This window comes from Danio rerio, chromosome 3 (assembly GCF_052040795.2).
Source record: "Danio rerio strain M-AB ecotype USA chromosome 3, GRCz13ab, whole genome shotgun sequence".
Classification (NCBI taxonomy): domain Eukaryota; kingdom Metazoa; phylum Chordata; class Actinopteri; order Cypriniformes; family Danionidae; genus Danio; species Danio rerio.
In genome coordinates this window covers 43,001,246-43,018,729 of record NC_141023.1, presented here as the reverse complement: position 1 = coordinate 43,018,729, position 17,484 = coordinate 43,001,246, and the positions used below count along the sequence as shown (strand labels likewise).

Below are 17,484 nucleotides of genomic sequence, written 5' to 3'. Positions count from 1 at the left end.
AGCAAAAAGTGCAGCTGTGCACTTTTGTTAGGGCTAACCCAAGGATTCAAAAAATGTAAAGTTTGTGAGTCTACGACAAACGGTGAATGAGTAGCGGCCACAAATGTCCAAAAAGTGGGTTTTTGGCGCAATAGCGCCACCTATGGTCTGATTTGGCTGATCTTTGGCCAGAACGTAGTGTACCGGGGTACTACCATCTGGCCAAGTTTCAGCTCTCTCGGCCTTACGGTTTGGTCTGGGCAATAGTGACTTCGGCAGAATAATAATAATAATAATAATAAATATAGCTGCAAGCAGCAATTAACGGGGGTCAAGCAGTTTAGCAGGGTAAGGTCATATAGCAGTTAGGACACCTGTAAGTAGTTTATTCGACAACGAAATATACGATTAGAGTGTTAAAGTTTATAGATTGAGCTAACAAATGTTTGATTAAACACTCCAGAGAAGCAACTTCGATTTTTACATATTGCCAAATTTTTAATGAACATTTCGAGGGACCGTTTTTATGTCAAAGCGTTCAGTATAAGCAGCCCTAAGATATAATGTGTAGATCGAGTCATGGCACCTTAGACAAAGACACGACATGTCAAATTTCTAGGTAATCAGATAAATGGTTACTCGGATACAGTGATTTTACAATGTATAGCGCCACCATGTGGCCAATGTCTACGAGTTTCATGCTATGACCTCTGATTAACCTCTTGCATATGTGTAACAAGTTTGGTGTATATTTCAATCCATTCATGAGTTTTGGCTATTTTAGCTCTTCCCAACAAAAATGACAAAACTATATAACTATATAAACTAATAATTTTGTGTTTTATTAAAAGAATTTAAAAATCTACAGAGTAAAAGGTGTGACAAGCTTTGACAAAATTTAATCTTAAATGCATTATTGTGTTCAGTTCTTGTCAATTTGGGATTCAGAATGCATTACATTACATTACATTCTTTGCTACAGAGCAGTAAAATAAACTATAAACTATAAGTGGACTGTTACTGCCATCTAGTGGACACAGTTGTGATTTTCTTTACAAATGTTTTAAAACTAGGTGTTTAATTATAGAACCAGTTTTGCCTATTAGAATTATTACACAGGGGTTAACTGTGACCAAATTAGATGTTTAATGCATAACAGTGTTTACATCAGGTCAAAATATGATTCAGAATGATCCTAAATGCAATTTCCCTGACTTTAAACTCAAAAAATGTAAAACAACAAAGGTATGCAAATGTTTTGAACAATAAATAAGTGATCTTGTTGTGACATCTAGTGGTTAGAAATGGTAGGTGACAGTTAAATGTCTGTGTTATAGTGGCTAAAATGATAGAATATTGAAAATATGTGTTTTTGAGACCTTTAAACATCCAAGATGGACAAAAAAAAACTTATAAATCATTTCAGTGATAAGTGTGTAAATGAAGCACATTTACTTCATTTTTAAGCCATTTTAGCATGTTTTTAGAACCATTTCCACTATTATAGCGCCACCTATTGCCCAATCTCCACAAGATTTTGCATGTTTATTCACATTGATATGCCACATCTGCTCACCAATTTCTGTGATGTTTTCGGTTTTCCTTATTAGTTTACAGGCATGTAGGTTCGTGTAGACACGCCCCTTTTGTTAATGAGCCTGTTACAGCTATCTAAAATGGAAAGTTCAACTTTTTTTTTGATAATTATTGATCTACTCAGTCCAGAGGTTCATACAACACTGGTTTCGTTGCGATTGAGTTAAAAACCAGGGACTAGTTCGCAAAAGTAGGTTTTGTTTATATTGATGGTTTTTTAATGAACAGTTTGAGTGACAGCAGTGGTTTTAGTCTCAAACTGTTCAGTATGAGCAGACCTATCATATGATATGTAGATTTAGCGTTTTTTGTGAAATAGTATGTAAATGAAGCAAATTTACTTTATTTTTAAGTGATTTAGCATTATTTAAAGACTATTTTTGCTATTATAGCGCCACCTATGGTTTGATCTTCACAAAATTTTGCAAGTTTCATCTCGTTGATATGCCACATGTGTTCTCCAATTTCTGTGATGTTTTGAGCTTTCCTTATTGGTTTACAGGCATGTAGGTTCGTGTGGACAAGCCCCTTTTGTAAATTAGCCTGTTACAGCTAGCCAAAGTGAAAAGTTAAACTTTTTTTTGATAATTATTGATCTACACAGTCCAGAGATTCCAACAACACTGGTTTCGTCGCGATTGAGTGAAAAACCAGAGACTAGTTCGCAAAAGTAGGTTTTGTTTATATTGATGGTTTTTAAAGATCGGTGTGAGTGACAGCAATTGTTATAGTGTCAAACTGTTCAGTATGAGCAGACCTATCATATGATATGTAGAATAAGTGTATTTGTGAAATAGTGTTTAAATGAAGCACATTTACTTTATTTTTAAGCCATTTGGCATGTTTTTAAGACTATTTTTGCTATTATAGCGCCACCTATGGCTTAATCTTCACAAAATTTTGCAAGTTTCATCTCGTTGATATGCCACATGTGCTCACCAATTTCTGTGATGTTTTGCGCTTTCCTTATTGGTTTACAGGCATGTAGGTTTGTGTGGACACGCCCCTTTTGTAAATTAGCCTGTTACAGCTAGTCAAAGTGAAAAGTTCAACTTTTTTTTGATAATTATTGATCTACACAGTCCAGAGATTCTAACAACACTGGTTTCGTTGCAATTGAGTGAAAAACCAGGGACTAGTTCGCAAAAGTAGGTTTATCATATGTTGATGAATATTTAACAAACGGTGCAAGTGACAGCAGTGGTTTTAGTGTCAAACTGTTCGGTAGGAGCAGGCCTATCATATGATATGTATTTTGTGTGGTTTTGCAAAAGGTTGTGTGATACACAACCCAATACACCTTAAAACTGCGTAAAATCGCCCCCTAGTGGCCGATTTCTTTCAAAATTCTTACAGACCTCTAGGACCATGAGTCGAACATGCCCAGGGAGTTTCGTTCCGATCGCTGATCGTTAACCTTGCTAAATGGCTGCACAATTTTAATTGGCTAATGGCGGCCATGTTTTTGGAGATGTGCCTTTGTCCTTATAATATGTTATGGCAAACTGGTCAAAGACACTGCATGACAAATTTCAAGCTGATCGGACTAACGGTTGTAAGGTTAGGGTCATTTTATGGTTTTTAAGCTTTATAGCGCCACCATGTGGCCAAAGTCCGCTGTTTTCGCACTGTCACATCAAATTGAGCTTATACATGTGTGTACCAAGTTTGGTGATGATATCTCATTCCGATCAAAAGTTATAGCTCCATTTAGCATTTAGCTTCAATTAGCATCGAACATTGTTGTGTACTGTTTCGAGTGAGAATAAAAAATTCAACTTTTTTTTGATAATTATTGATATTCAGTGTCTAGAGAACATTTGAGAGCTGGTTTGGTTTAGATTAAGTGAAAAACCTAGGACTAGTTCGCAAAAGTAGGTTTCGGATAAATTGCAATGTAGCGGGAAAACGGAGCGTCGTAGAGCAAAAATTTCTGCTATACACTTTTGTTCGGGTTAACCCAGGGATTCAAAAAATGTAAAGTTTTTGAGTCTACGAGAAACGGTGAACGTATAGCGGCCAAAAATGTCCAAAAGTGGGTTTTTGGCGCCATAGCGCCACCTATGGTCTGATTTGGCTGATCTTTGGCCAGAACGTAGTGTACCGGGGTACTACCATCTGGCCAAGTTTCAGCTCTCTCGGCCTTACGGTTTGGTCTGGGCAATAGTGACTTCGGCAGAATAATAATAATAATAATAATAATAATAATAATAATAAAAATCTTAACAAAAACAATAGGGTTTCAGCGCTTCGCGCTTGACCCCCTAATAATAAAAATCTTAACAAAAACAATAGGGTTTCAGCGCTTCGCGCTTGACCCCCTAATAATAATAAATATAGCTGCAAGCAGCAATTAACGGGGGTCAAGCAGTTTAGCAGGGTAAGGTCATATAGCAGTTAGGACGCCTGTGAGTAGTTTATTTGACAATGAAATATACGATAAGAGTGTTGGAGTTTATAGATTGAGCTAACAAATGTTTGATCAAACATTCCAGAAAAGCAATTTCAGTTTTTACATATTGACAAATTTTTAATGAACATTTCGAGTGACCGCTTTTATGTCAAAGTGACCAGTATAAGCAGCCCTATGATATAATGTGTAGATCGAGTCATGGCACCTTAGACAAAGACACGACATGTCAAATTTTAAGTTAATCAGATAAATGGTTACTCAGATACAGTGATTTTACAATGTATAGCGCCATCATGTGGCCATTGTCTACGAGTTTTATGCTATGACCTTAGACTGACCTCTTGCATATGTGTAACAAGTTTGGTGAAGATATTTTAATTCCTTCATGAGTTATGGCTATTTTAGCTCTTCCTAATAAAAATGACAAAAGAGCAGTGAATAAGCTATTAGTGATCTCCTACTGCCATCTAGTGGCCACGGTGTAATTTATTTATGTGATTACAGCCCTTTAGGTGTGCATAAACATATCCCTTCTATAATTGAGCATGTTCTAACTATATAAAATGAAATATTAGTATTTTATTAAAATAATTAAAAATCTACAGAGTAAAGTTTGACAAGCTTTGACTAAATTTGATCTTAAATGGATTAACTGTGTTCATGCCATGTCAGTTTGGGATTCAGAATGCATTACATAACATTACATTACATTCTTTGCTATAGAGCAGTAAAATAAACAATAAGTGGTCTGTTACTGCCATCTAGAAGCCACAGTTGTGATTTTCTTTACAAATGTTTTAAAACAAGGTGTTTAATTATAGAACCAGTTTTACCAATTAGAATTATTATGAAGAGGTTAACTGGGACCAAATTAGATGTTTAATGCATAACAGTGTTTACATCAGGTCAAAATATGATTCAGAATGATCCTAAATGCAATTTCCCTGACTTTAAACTCAAAAAATGTAAAACAACAAAGGTATGCAAATGTTTTGAACAATAAATAAGTGGTCTTGTTGTGACATCTAGTGGTTAGAAATGGTAGGTGACAGTTAAAAGTCTGTTATAGTGGCTAAAATGATAGAATATTGAAAAAATGTGTTTTTGAGACCTTTAAACATCCAAGATGGACAGAAAAAATAACTTATAAATCATTTCAGTGAAAAGTGTGTAAATGAAGCACATTTACTTCATTTTTAAGCCATTTTAGCATGTTTTTAGAACCATTTCCACTATTATAGCGCCACCTATTGCCCAATCTCCACAAGATTTTGCATGTTTATTCACATTGATATGCCACATCTGCTCACCAATTTCTGTGATGTTTTGAGTTTTCCTTATTGGTTTACAGGCATGTAGGTTCGTGTAGACACGCCCCTTTTGTTAATGAGCCTGCTACAGCTATCTAAAATGAAAAGTTCAACTTTTTTTTGATAATTATTGATCTACTCAGTCCAGAGGATCATACAACACTGGTTTCGTTGCGATTGAGTTAAAAACCAGGGACTAGTTGGCAAAAGTAGGTTTTGTTTATATTGATGGTTTTTTAATGAACAGTTTGAGTAACAGCAGTGGTTTTAGTGTCAAACTGTTCAGTATGAGCAGACCTATCATATGATATGTAGATTGAGTGTTTTTTGTAAAATAGTATGTGAATGAAGCAAATTTACTTTATTTTTAAGCGATTTAGCATTATTTAAAGACTATTTTTGCTATTATAGCGCCACCTATGGTTTGATCTTCACAAAATTTTGCAAGTTTCATCTCGTTGATATGCCACATGTGCTCACCAATTTCTGTGATGTTTTGGGCTTTCCTTATTGGTTTACAGGCATGTAGGTTAGTGTGGACACGCCCCTTTTGTAAATTAGCCTGTTACAGCTAGCCAAAGTGAAAAGTTCAACTTTTTTTTGATAATTATTGATCTACACAGTCCAGAGATTCCAACAACACTGGTTTCGTTGCGATTGAGTGAAAAACCAGGGACTAGTTCGCAAAAGTAGGTTTTGTTTATATTGATGGTTTTTTAATGAACAGTTTGAGTAACAGCAGTGGTTTTAGTGTCAAACTGTTCAGTATGAGCAGTCCTATGATATGATATTTAGATTAAGTGTTTTTTGTGAAATAGTATGTAAATGAAGCAAATTTACTTTTTTTTAAGCGATTTAGCATTATTTAAAGACTATTTTTGCTATTATAGCGCCACCTATGGTTTGATCTTCACAAAATTTTGCAAGTTTCATCTCGTTGATATGCCACATGTGCTCACCAATTTCTGTGATGTTTTGAGTTTTCCTTATTGGTTTACAGGCATATAGGTTCGTGTGGACACGCCTCTTTTGTAAATTAGCCTGTTACAGCTAGCCAAAGTGAAAAGTTCAACTTTTTTTTGATAATTATTGATCTACACAGTCCAGAGATTCCAACAACACTGGTTTCGTCGCGATTGAGTGAAAAACCAGGGACTAGTTCGCAAAAGTAGGTTTTTCTTATATTGATGAATATTTAACGAACGGTGTAAGTGACAGCAGTGGTTTAAGTGTCAAACTGTTTTTTATGAGCAGGCCTATCATATGATATGTATTTTGTGTGGTTGCGCAAAAGGTTGTGTGATACACAACCCATTACACACTAAAAATACGTAAAATCGCCCCCTAGTGGCCGATTTCTTTCAAAATTCTTACAGACCTCTAGGACCGTGAGGCGAATATGCCCAGCGAGTTTCGTTTCGATCACTCATCGTTAACCTTGTTAAATGGCTGCTCAATTTTAATTGGCCAATGGCGGCCATGTTTTTTGAGATATGCCAATCTCCTTGTAGTATGGTATGACAACTTGGTCAAAGACACTGCATGCCAAATTTCAAGCTGATCGGACTAGGGGCTGTAAGGTTAGAGTAATTTTTATGTTTTTTTAGCTTTATAGCGCCACCATGTGGCCAAAGTCTGCGGGTTTTGCAGTGTCACCTCAATTTGAGCTTATGCATGTGTGTACCAAGTTTGGTGATGATATCTCATTTCGTTCAAAAGTTATAGCTCCAATTAGCATTTAGCTTCAATTAGCATCGAACATTGTTGTGTACTGTTTCGAGTGAGAATAAAAATGTCAACTTTTTTTTGATAATTATTGATATTCACTGTCCAGAGAACATTTGAGAGCTGGTTTGGTTTAGATTGAGTGTAAAACCTAGGACTAGTTCGCAAAAGTAGGTTTCGGACAAATCGCGATGTAGCGGGAAAACGGTGCGTCGTAGAGCAAAAATTTCTGCTATACACTTTTGTTCAGGTTAACCCAAGGATTCAAAAAATGTAAAGTTTTTGAGTCTACGACAAACGGTGAACGTATAGCGGCCAAAAATGTCCAAAAAGTGTTTTTTTGGCGCCATAGCGCCACCTATGGTCTGATTTGGCTGATCTTTGGCCAGAACGTAGTGTACCGGGGTACTACCATCTGGCCAAGTTTCAGCTCTCTCGGCCTTACGGTTTGGTCTGGGCAATAGTGACTTCGGCAGAATAATAATAATAATAATAATAAATATAGCTGCAAGCAGCAATTAACGGGGGTCAAGCAGTTTAGCAGGGTAAGGTCATATAGCAGTTAGGACGCCTGTAAGTAGTTTATTCGACAACGAAACATACGATTAGAGTGTTAAAGTTTATAGACTGAGCTAACAAATGTTTCATTAAACACTCCAGAGAAGCAACTTCGATTTTTACATATTGACAAAATTTTAATGAACATTTCGAGTGACCGCTTTTATGTCAAAGTGACCAGTATAAGCAGCCCTATGATATATTGTGTAGATCGAGTCATGACACCTTAGACAAAGACACGACATGTCAAATTTTAAGTTAATCAGATAAATGGTTACTCGGATACAGTGATTTTACAATATATAGCGCCATCATGTGGCCATTGTCTACGAGTTTCATGCTATGACCTTAGACTGACCTCTTGCATATGTGTAACAAGTTTGGTGAAGATATTTTAATTCCTTCATGAGTTATGGCTATTTTAGCTCTTCTTAATAAAAATGACAAAAGAGCAGTGAATAAGCTATTAGTGATCTCCTACTGCCATCTAGTGGCCACAGTGTAATTTATTTATGTGATTACAGCCATTTAGGTGTGCATAAACATATCCCTTCTATAATTGAGCATGTTCTAACTATATAAAATGAAAAATTTGTATTTTATTAAAATAATTATTAATCTACAGAGTAAAAAGTGTGACAAGCTTTAACTAAATTTGATCTTAAATGCATTAACTGTGTTCATGCCATGTCAGTTTGGGATTCAGAATGCATTACATTACATTACATTATATTCTTTGCTATAGAGCAGTAAAATAAACATCAAGTGGTCTGTTACTGCCATCTAGAAGCCACAGTTGTGATTTTCTTTACACATGTTTTAAAACAAGGTGTTTAATCATAGAACCAGTTTTACCTATTAGAATTATTATGAAGAGGTTAACTGGGACCAAATTAGATGTTTAATGCATAACAGTGTTTACATCAGGTCAAAATGTGATTCAGAATGATCCTAAATGCAATTTCCCTGACTTTAAACTCAAAAAAATGTAAAACAACAAAGGTATGCAAATGTTTTGAACAATAAATAAGTGGTCTTGTTGTGACATCTAGTGGTTAGAAATGGTAGGTGACAGTTAAAAGTCTGTGTTATAGTGGCTAAAATGATAGAATATTGAAAATGTGTTTGAGACCTTTAAACATCCAAGATGGACAAAAAAAACTTATAAATCATTTCAGTGATAAGTGTGTAAATGAAGCACATTTACTTCATTTTTAAGCCATTTTAGCATGTTTTTAGAACCATTTCCACTTTTATAGCGCCACCTATTGCCCAATCTCCACAAGATTTTGCATGTTTATTCACATTGATATGCCACATCTGCTCACCAATTTCTGTGATGTTTTCGGTTTTCCCTATTGGTTTACAGGCCTGTAGGTTCGTGTAGACACGCCCCTTTTGTTACTGAGCCAGTTACAGCTATCTAAAACGGAAAGTTCAACTTTTTTTTGATAATTATTGATCTACTCAGTCCAGAGGTTCATATAACACTGGTTTCGTTGCGATTGAGTTAAAAACCAGGGACTAGTTCGCAAAAGTAGGTTTTGTTTATATTGATGGTTTTTTAATGAACAGTTTGAGTAACAGCAGTGGTTTTAGTGTCAAACTGTTCAGTATGAGCAGACCTATCATATGATATGTAGATTAAGTGTTTTTTGTGAAATAGTATGTAAATGAAGCAAATTTACTTTATTTTTAAGCGATTTAGCATTATTTAAAGACTATTTTTGCTATTATAGCGCCACCTATGGTTTGATCTTCACAAAATTTTGCATGTTTGTTTACATTGATATGCCACATGTGCTCACCAATTTCTGTGATGTTTTGGGCTTTCCTTATTGGTTTACAGGCATGTAGGTTAGTGTGGACACGCCCCTTTTGTAAATTAGCCTGTTACAGCTAGCCAAAGTAAAAAGTTCAACTTTTTTTGATAATTATTGATCTACTCAGTCCAGAGATTCCAACAACACTGGTTTCGTTGCAATTGAGTGAAAAACCAGGGACTAGTTCGCAAAAGTAGGTTTTGTTTATATTGATGGTTTTTTAATGAACAGTTTGAGTAACAGCAGTGGTTTTAGTCTCAAACTGTTCAGTATGAGCAGACCTATCATATGATATGTAGATTGAGTGTTTTTTGTGAAATAGTATGTAAATGAAGCAAATTTACTTTAAATTTAAGCGATTTAGCATTATTTAAAGACTATTTTTGCTATTGTAGCGCCACCTATGGTTTGATCGTCACAAAATTTTGCAAGTTTCATCTCTTTGATATGCCACATGTGCTCACCAATTTCTGTGATGTTGTGAGTTTTTCTTATTGGTTTACAGGCATGTAGGTTCGTGTGGACACGCCTTTTTTGTAAATTAGCCTGTTACAGCTAGCCAAAGTGAAAAGTTCAACTTTTTTTTGATAATTATTGATCTACACAGTCCAGGGATTCCAACAACACTGGTTTCGTCGCGATTGAGTGAAAAACCAGGGACTAGTTCGCAAAAGTAGGTTTTTCCTATATTGAGGAATATTTTACGAACGGTGTAAGTGACAGCAGTGGTTTGAGTGTCAAACTGTTCGGTATCAGCAGGCCTATCATATGATATGCATTTTGTGTGGTTGCGCAAAAGGTTGTGTGATACACAACCCATTACACACTAAAAATACGTAAAATCGCCCCCTAGTGGCCGATTTCTTTCAAAATTCTTACAGACCTCTAGGACCTTAAGTCGAACATGCCCAGCGAGTTTCGTTTTGATCACTCATCGTTAACCTTGTTAAATGGCTGCTCAATTTTAATTGGCCAATGGCGGCCATGTTTTTTGAGATATCCCAATGTCCTTATAGTATGTTATGACAACTTGGTCAAAGACACTGCATGCCAAATTTCAAGCTGATTGGACTAACAGCTGTAAGGTTAGAGTAATTTTTATGTTTTTTTAGCTTTATAGCGCCACCATGTGGCCAAAGTCTGCGGGTTTTGCAGTGTCACCTCAAATTGAGCTTATGCATGTGTGTACCAAGTTTGGTGATGATATCTCATTTCGTTCAAAAGTTATAGCTCAAATTAGCATTTAGCTTCAATTAGCGTCAAACATTGTTGTGTACTGTTTCGAGTGAGAATAAAAATGTCAACTTTTTTTTGATAATTATTGATATTCAGTGTCCAGAGAACATTTGAGAGCTGGTTTGGTTTAGATTGAGTGTAAAACCTAGGACTAGTTCGCAAAAGTAGGTTTCGGACAAATCGCGATGTAGCGCGAAAACGGTGCGTCGTAGAGCAAAAAGTTCATCTGTGCACTTTTGTTGGGGCTAACCCAGGGATTGGAAAAATGTAAAGTTTTTGAGTCTACGACAAACGGTGAACGTATAGCAGGCAAAAATGTCCAAAAAGTGGGTTTTTGGCGCCATAGCGCCACCTATGGTCCGATTTGGCTGATCTTTGGTGAGAATGTAGTGTACCGGGGTACTACGATCTGGCCAAGTTTCAGCTCTCTCGGCCTTACGGTTTGGTCTGGGCAATAGTGACTTCGGCAGAATAATAATAATAATAATAATAATAATAATAATAATAATAAAAATCTTAACAAAAACAATAGGGTTTCAGCGCTTCGCGCTTGACCCCCTAAATATAGCTGCAAGCAGCAATTAACGGGGGTCAAGCAGTTTAGCAGGGTAAGGTCCTATAGCAGTTATGACGCCTGTAAGTAGTTTATTCGACAATGAAATATACGATCAGAGGGTTAGAGTTTATAGATTGAGCTAACAAATGTTTGATTAAACACTCCAGAGAAGCAACTTCAGTTTTTACATATTGACAAATTTTTAATGAACATTTCGAGTGACCGCTTTTATGTCAAAGTGACCAGTATAAGCAGCCCTATGATATAATGTGTAGATCGAGTCATGGCACCTTAGACAAAGACACGACATGTCAAATTTTAAGTTAATCAGATAAATGGTTACTCAGATACAGTGATTTTACAATGTATAGCGCCATCATGTGGCCATTGTCTACGAGTTTTATGCTATGACCTTAGACTGACCTCTTGCATATGTGTAACAAGTTTGGTGAAGATATTTTAATTCCTTCATGAGTTATGGCTATTTTAGCTCTTAATAAAAATGACAAAAGAGCAGTGAATAAGCTATTAGTGATCTCCTACTGCCATCTAGTGGCCACAGTGTAATTTATTTATGTGATTACAGCCATTTAGGTGTGCATAAACATATCCCTTCTATGACTGAGCATGTTCTAACTATATAAAATGAAAAATTTGTATTTTATTAAAATAATTAAAAATCTACAGAGTAAAAAGTGTGACAAGCTTTGACTAAATTTGATCTTAAATGCATTAACTGTGTTCATGCCATGTCAGTTTGGGATTTAGAATGCATTACATAACATTACATTACATTCTTTGCTACAGAGCAGTAAAATAAACAATAAGTGGTCTGTTACTGCCATCTAGAAGCCACAGTTGTGATTTTCTTTACATATGTTTTAAAACAATGTGTTTAATCATAGAACCAGTTTTACCTATTAGAATTATTATGAAGAGGTTAACTGGGACCAAATTAGATGTTTAATGCATAACAGTGTTGACATCAGGTCAAAATATGATTCAGAATGATCCTAAATGCAATTTCCCTGACTTTAAACTCAAAAAATGTAAAACAACAAAGGTATGTAAATGTTATGAACAATAAATAAGTGGTCTTGTTGTGACATCTAGTGGTTAGAAATTGTAGGTGACAGTTAAAAGTCTGTGTTATAGTGGCTAAAATGATAGAATATTGAAAATGTGTTTGAGACCTTTAAACATCCAAGATGGACAAAAAAAATAACTTTTAAATCATTTCAGTGATAAGTGTGTAAATGAAGCACATTTACTTCATTTTTAAGCCATTTTAGCATGTTTTTAGAACCATTTCCACTATTATAGCGCCACCTATTGCCCAATCTCTACAAGATTTTGCATGTTTATTCACATTGATATGCCACATCTGCTCACCAATTTCTGTGATGTTTTGGGTTTTCCTTATTGGTTTACAGGCATGTAGGTTTGTGTAGACACGCCCCTTTTGTTAATGAGCCTGTTACAGCTATCTAAAATGGAAAGTTCAACTTTTTTTGATAATTATTGATCTACTCAGTCCAGAGGTTCATACAACACTGGTTTCGTTGCGATTGAGTTAAAAACCAGGGACTAGTTCGCAAAAGTAGGTTTTGTTTATATTGATGGTTTTTTAATGAACGGTTTGAGTAACAGCAGTGGTTTTAGTGTCAAACTGTTCAGTATGAGCAGACCTATCATATGATATGTAGATTAAGTGTTTTTTGTGAAATAGTGTGTAAATGAAGCAAATTTACTTTATTTTTAAGCAATTTAGCATTATTTAAAGACTATTTTTGCTATTGTAGCGCCACCTATAGTTTGATCTTCACAAAATTTTGCATGTTTCTTCACATTGATATGTCACATGTGCTCACCAATTTCTGTGATGTTTTGAGTATTCCTTATTGGTTTACAGGCATGTAGGTTCGTGTGGACACGCCTCTTTTGTAAATTAGCCTGTTACAGCTAGCCAAAGAGAAAAGTTCAACTTTTTTTTGATAATTATTGATCTACACAGTCCAGAGATTCCAACAACACTGGTTTTGTCGCGATTGAGTGAAAAACCAGGGACTAGTTCGCAAAAGTAGGTTTTTCCTATATTGAGGAATATTTACCGAACGGTGTAAGTGACAGCAGTGGTTTGAGTGTCAAACTGTTCGGTATGAGCAGGCCTATCATATGATATGTAGATTAAGTGTTTTTTGTGAAATAGTATGTAAATGAAGCAAATTTACTTTATTTTTAAGCGATTTAGCATTATTTAAAGACTATTTTTGCTATTATAGCGCCACCTATGGTTTGATCGTCACAAGATTTTGCAAGTTTTATCTCGTTGATATGCCACATGTGTTCACCAATTTCTGTGATGTTGTGAGTTTTCCTTATTGGTTTACAGGCATGTAGATTTGTGTGGACACGCCCCTTTTGTAAATTAGCCTGTTACAGCTAGCCAAAGTGAAAAGTTCAACTTTTTTTTGATAATTATTGATCTACACAGTCCAGAGATTCCAACAACACTGGTTTCGTCGCGATTGAGTGAAAAACCAGGGACTAGTTCGCAAAAGTAAGTTTTTCCTATATTGAGGAATATTTAACGATTGGTGTAAGTGACAGCTGTGGTTTGAGTGTCAAACTGTTCGGTATGAGCAGGCCTATCATATGATATGTATTTTGTGTGGTTGCGCAAAAGGTTGTGTAATACACAACCCATTACGCACTAAAAATATGTAATATCGCCCCCTAGTGGCCGATTTCTTTCAAAATTCTTACAGATCTCTAGGACCATGAGTTGAACATGCCCAGCGAGTTTCGTTCCGATCACTCATCGTTAACCCTGTTAAATGGCTGCTCAATTTTAATTGGCCAATGGCGGCCATGTTTTTTGAGATATGCCAATGTCCTTATAGTATGTTATGACAACTTGGTCAAAGACACTGCATGCCAAATTTCAAGCTGATTGGACTAATGGCTGTAATGTTAGAGTACTTTTTATGTTATTTAAACTTTATAGCGCCACCATGTGACCAAAGTCCACGGGTTTTGCACTGTCACATCAAATTAAGCTTACACATATGTGTACCAAGTTTGGTGATGATATCTCATTCCTTTCAAAAGTTATAGCTACAATTAGCAATTAGCTTCAATTAGCATTGAACATTGTTGTGTACTGTTTCGTGCGAGAATAAAAATGTCAACTTTTTTTTGATAATTATTGATATTCAGTGTCCAGAGAACATTTCAGAGCTGGTTTGGTTCAGATTGGGCAAAAAACCTAGGACTAGTTCGCAAAAGTAGGTTTCGGACAAATCGCGATGTAGCGGGAAAACGGTCCACCGTAGAGAAAATCTGGGTCACTCCACTTTTGTTCGGGCTGACCCAAGGATTCCAAATATGTAATTTTTTTGAGTCTACGACAAACGGTGTACAAATGGCGGCCAAAATAATGGGTTTTGGCGCAATAGCGCCACCTATGGGCCGATTTGGCTGATCTTCGGTGAGAATGTAGTGTACCGGAGTACTACCATCTGGCCAAGTTTCAGCTCTCTCGGACGTACGGTTTGGCCTGGGCAATAGTGACTTCGGCAGAATAATAATAATAAAAATCCTTACAAATACAATAGGGTTTCAGCGCTTCGCGCTTGACCCCCTAAATATAGCTGCAAGCAGCAATTAACGGGGGTCAAGCAGTTTAGCAGGGTAAGGTCATATAGCAGTTAGGACGCCTGTAAGTAGTTTATTTGACAATGAAATATCCGATTAGAGTGTTAGAGTTTATAGATTGAGCTAACAAATGCTTGAATAAACACTCCAGAAAAGCAACTTCAGTTTTTACATATTGACAAATTTCTTAACAACATTTCGAGTGACCACTTTTATGTCAAAGTGACCAGTATAAGCAGCCCTATGATATAATGTGTAGATCGAGTCATGGCACCTTAGACAAAGATACCGCATGTCAAATTTTAATTTAATCAGATAAATGGTTACTCAGATACAATGATTTTACAATGTATAGCACCAGCATGTGGCCAATGTCTATGAGTTTCGTGCTATGACCTTAGACTGACCTCTTGCATATGTGTAACAAGTTTGGTGAAGATATTTTAATTCCTTCATGAGTTATGGCTATTTTAGCTCTTCTTAATAAAAATGACAAAAGAGCAGTGAATAAGCTATTAGTGATCTCCTACTGCCATCTAGTGGCCATGGTGTAATTTATTTATGTGATTACAGCCATTTAGGTGTGCATAAACATATCCCCTCTATGATTGAGCATGTTCTAACTATATAAAATGAAAATTTGTATTTTATTAAAATAATTAAAAATCTACAGAGTAAAAAGTGAAAAAATTTGATCTTAAATGCATGAACTGTGTTCAGGCCAAGTCAATTTGGGATTCAGAATGCATTACGTTACATTATATTCTTTGCTATAGAGCAGTAAAATAAACAATAAGTTGTCTGTTACTGCCATCTAGTTGCCACAGTTGTGATTTTCTTTACACGTGTTTTAAAACAAGGTGTTTAATTATAGAACCAGTTTTACCTATTAGAATTATTATGAAGAGGTTAACTGGGACTAAATAAGATGTTTAATGCATAACAGTGTTTACATCATGTCAAAATATGATTCAGAATGATCCTAAATGCAATTTCCCTGACTTTAAACTCAAAAAATGTAAAACAACAAAGGTATGCAAATGTAATGAACATTAAATAAGTGGTCTTGTTGTGACATCTAGTGGTTAGAAATGGTAGGGGACAGTTAAAAGTCTGTGTTATAGTGTCTAAAATGATAGAATATTGAAAATATGTGTTTTTGAGACCTTTAAATATCCAAGATGGACAAAAAAAAAAACTTGTAAATCATTTCAGTGAAAAGTGTGTAAATGAAGCACATTTACTGCATTTTTAAGCCATTTTAGCATGTTTTTAGAACCATTTCTTCTATTATAGCGCCACCTATACACCGATCTTTACAAAATTTTGCATGTTTATTCACATTGATATGTCACATGTGCTCACCAATTTCTGTGATGTTTTGGGTTTTCCTTATTGGTTTACAGGCATGTAGGTTTGTGTAGACACGCCCCTTTTATTAATGAGCCTGTTACAGCTAGCCAAAGTGAAAAGTTCAACATTTTTTTGATAATTATTGATCTGCTCAGTCCAGAGGATCATACAACACCGGTTTCGTTGCGATTGAGCTAAAAACCAGGGACTAGTTCGCAAAAGTACGTTTTGTACATATTAATGGTTTTTTGATGAACGGTGTGAGTGACAGCAGTGGTTTTAATGCCAAACTGTTCAGTATGAGCAGACCTATCACATGATATGTAGATTAAGTGTATTTGTGAAATAGTGTTTAAATGAAGCACATTTACTTTATTTTTAAGCCATTTGGCATGTTTTTAAGACTATTTTTGTTATTATAGCGCCACCTATGGTTTGATCGTCACAAAATTTTGTATGTTTCTTTTCATTGATATGGCACATGTGCTCACCAATTTCTGTGATGTTGTGAGTTTTCCTTATTGGTTTACAGGCATGTAGGTTCGTGTGGACACGCCCCTTTTGTAAATTAGCCTGTTACAGCTAGCCAAAGTGAAAAGTTCAACTTTTTTTTGATAATTATTGATCTACACAGTCCAGAGATTCTAACAACACTCGTTTTGTTGCGATTGAACTAAAAACCAGGGACTAGTTCGCAAAAGTAGGTTTTGTCTATATTGATGCATATTTAACGAACGGTGTAAGTGACAGCAGTGGTTTGAGTGTCAAACTGTTCGGTATCAGCAGGCCTATCATATGATATGTATTTTGTGTGGTTTTGCAAAAGGTTGTGTGATACACAACCCATTACACCTTAAAATTGCGTAAAATCGCCCCCTAGTGGCCGATTTCTTTCAAAATTCTTACAGACCTCTAGGTCCGTAAGTCGAACATACCCAGCGAGTTTCGTTCCGATCGCTCATCGTTAACCTTGCTAAATGGCTGCACAATTTTAATTGGCTAATGGCGGCCATGTTTTTTTAGATGTGTCATTGTCCTTATAATATGTCATGGCAAACTGGTCAAAGACACTGCATGCCAAATTTCAAGCTGATCGGACTAACGGTTGTAAGGTTAAGGTCATTTTATGGTTTTTAAGCTTTATAGCGCCACCATGTGGCCAAAGTCCGCTGTTTTTACACTGTCACCTCAAATTGAGCTTATACATGTGTGTACCAAGTTTGGTGATGATATCTCATTCCGTTCAAAAGTTATAGCTCCAATTAGCATTTAGCTTCA

The 17,484-nt window shown here is 35.8% G+C and overlaps 4 long non-coding RNA genes across 7 annotated transcripts in view; 2 read left to right on the top strand and 2 right to left on the bottom strand.

The window, feature by feature from the left end:
* Positions 1-17,484, bottom strand: part of LOC147845992 (uncharacterized) — a 174,883-nt gene that overhangs the window by 70,609 nt on the left and 86,790 nt on the right. The window lies entirely within an intron of this gene.
* LOC148679726 (uncharacterized) lies at positions 1,547-15,334 on the top strand. Its single transcript, XR_015941951.1, has 4 exons — positions 1,547-2,136; positions 2,616-5,827; positions 6,307-7,633; positions 15,185-15,334. It is a non-coding gene; the product is annotated as an uncharacterized LOC148679726 (long non-coding RNA).
* Positions 9,032-14,917, top strand: LOC147845994 (uncharacterized). Its single transcript, XR_015480168.1, has 2 exons — positions 9,032-13,328; positions 13,807-14,917. It is a non-coding gene; the product is annotated as an uncharacterized LOC147845994 (long non-coding RNA).
* LOC147845993 (uncharacterized) overlaps positions 12,305-17,484 on the bottom strand; it is a 30,414-nt gene continuing 25,234 nt past the window's right edge. The window contains exons 2-3 of the long non-coding RNA XR_015480167.1: positions 13,845-14,849; positions 12,305-13,364 (exon numbers count right to left, since the gene is read on the bottom strand). This is a non-coding gene — a long non-coding RNA (uncharacterized LOC147845993). The remainder of the gene's footprint in view (positions 13,365-13,844; positions 14,850-17,484) is intronic.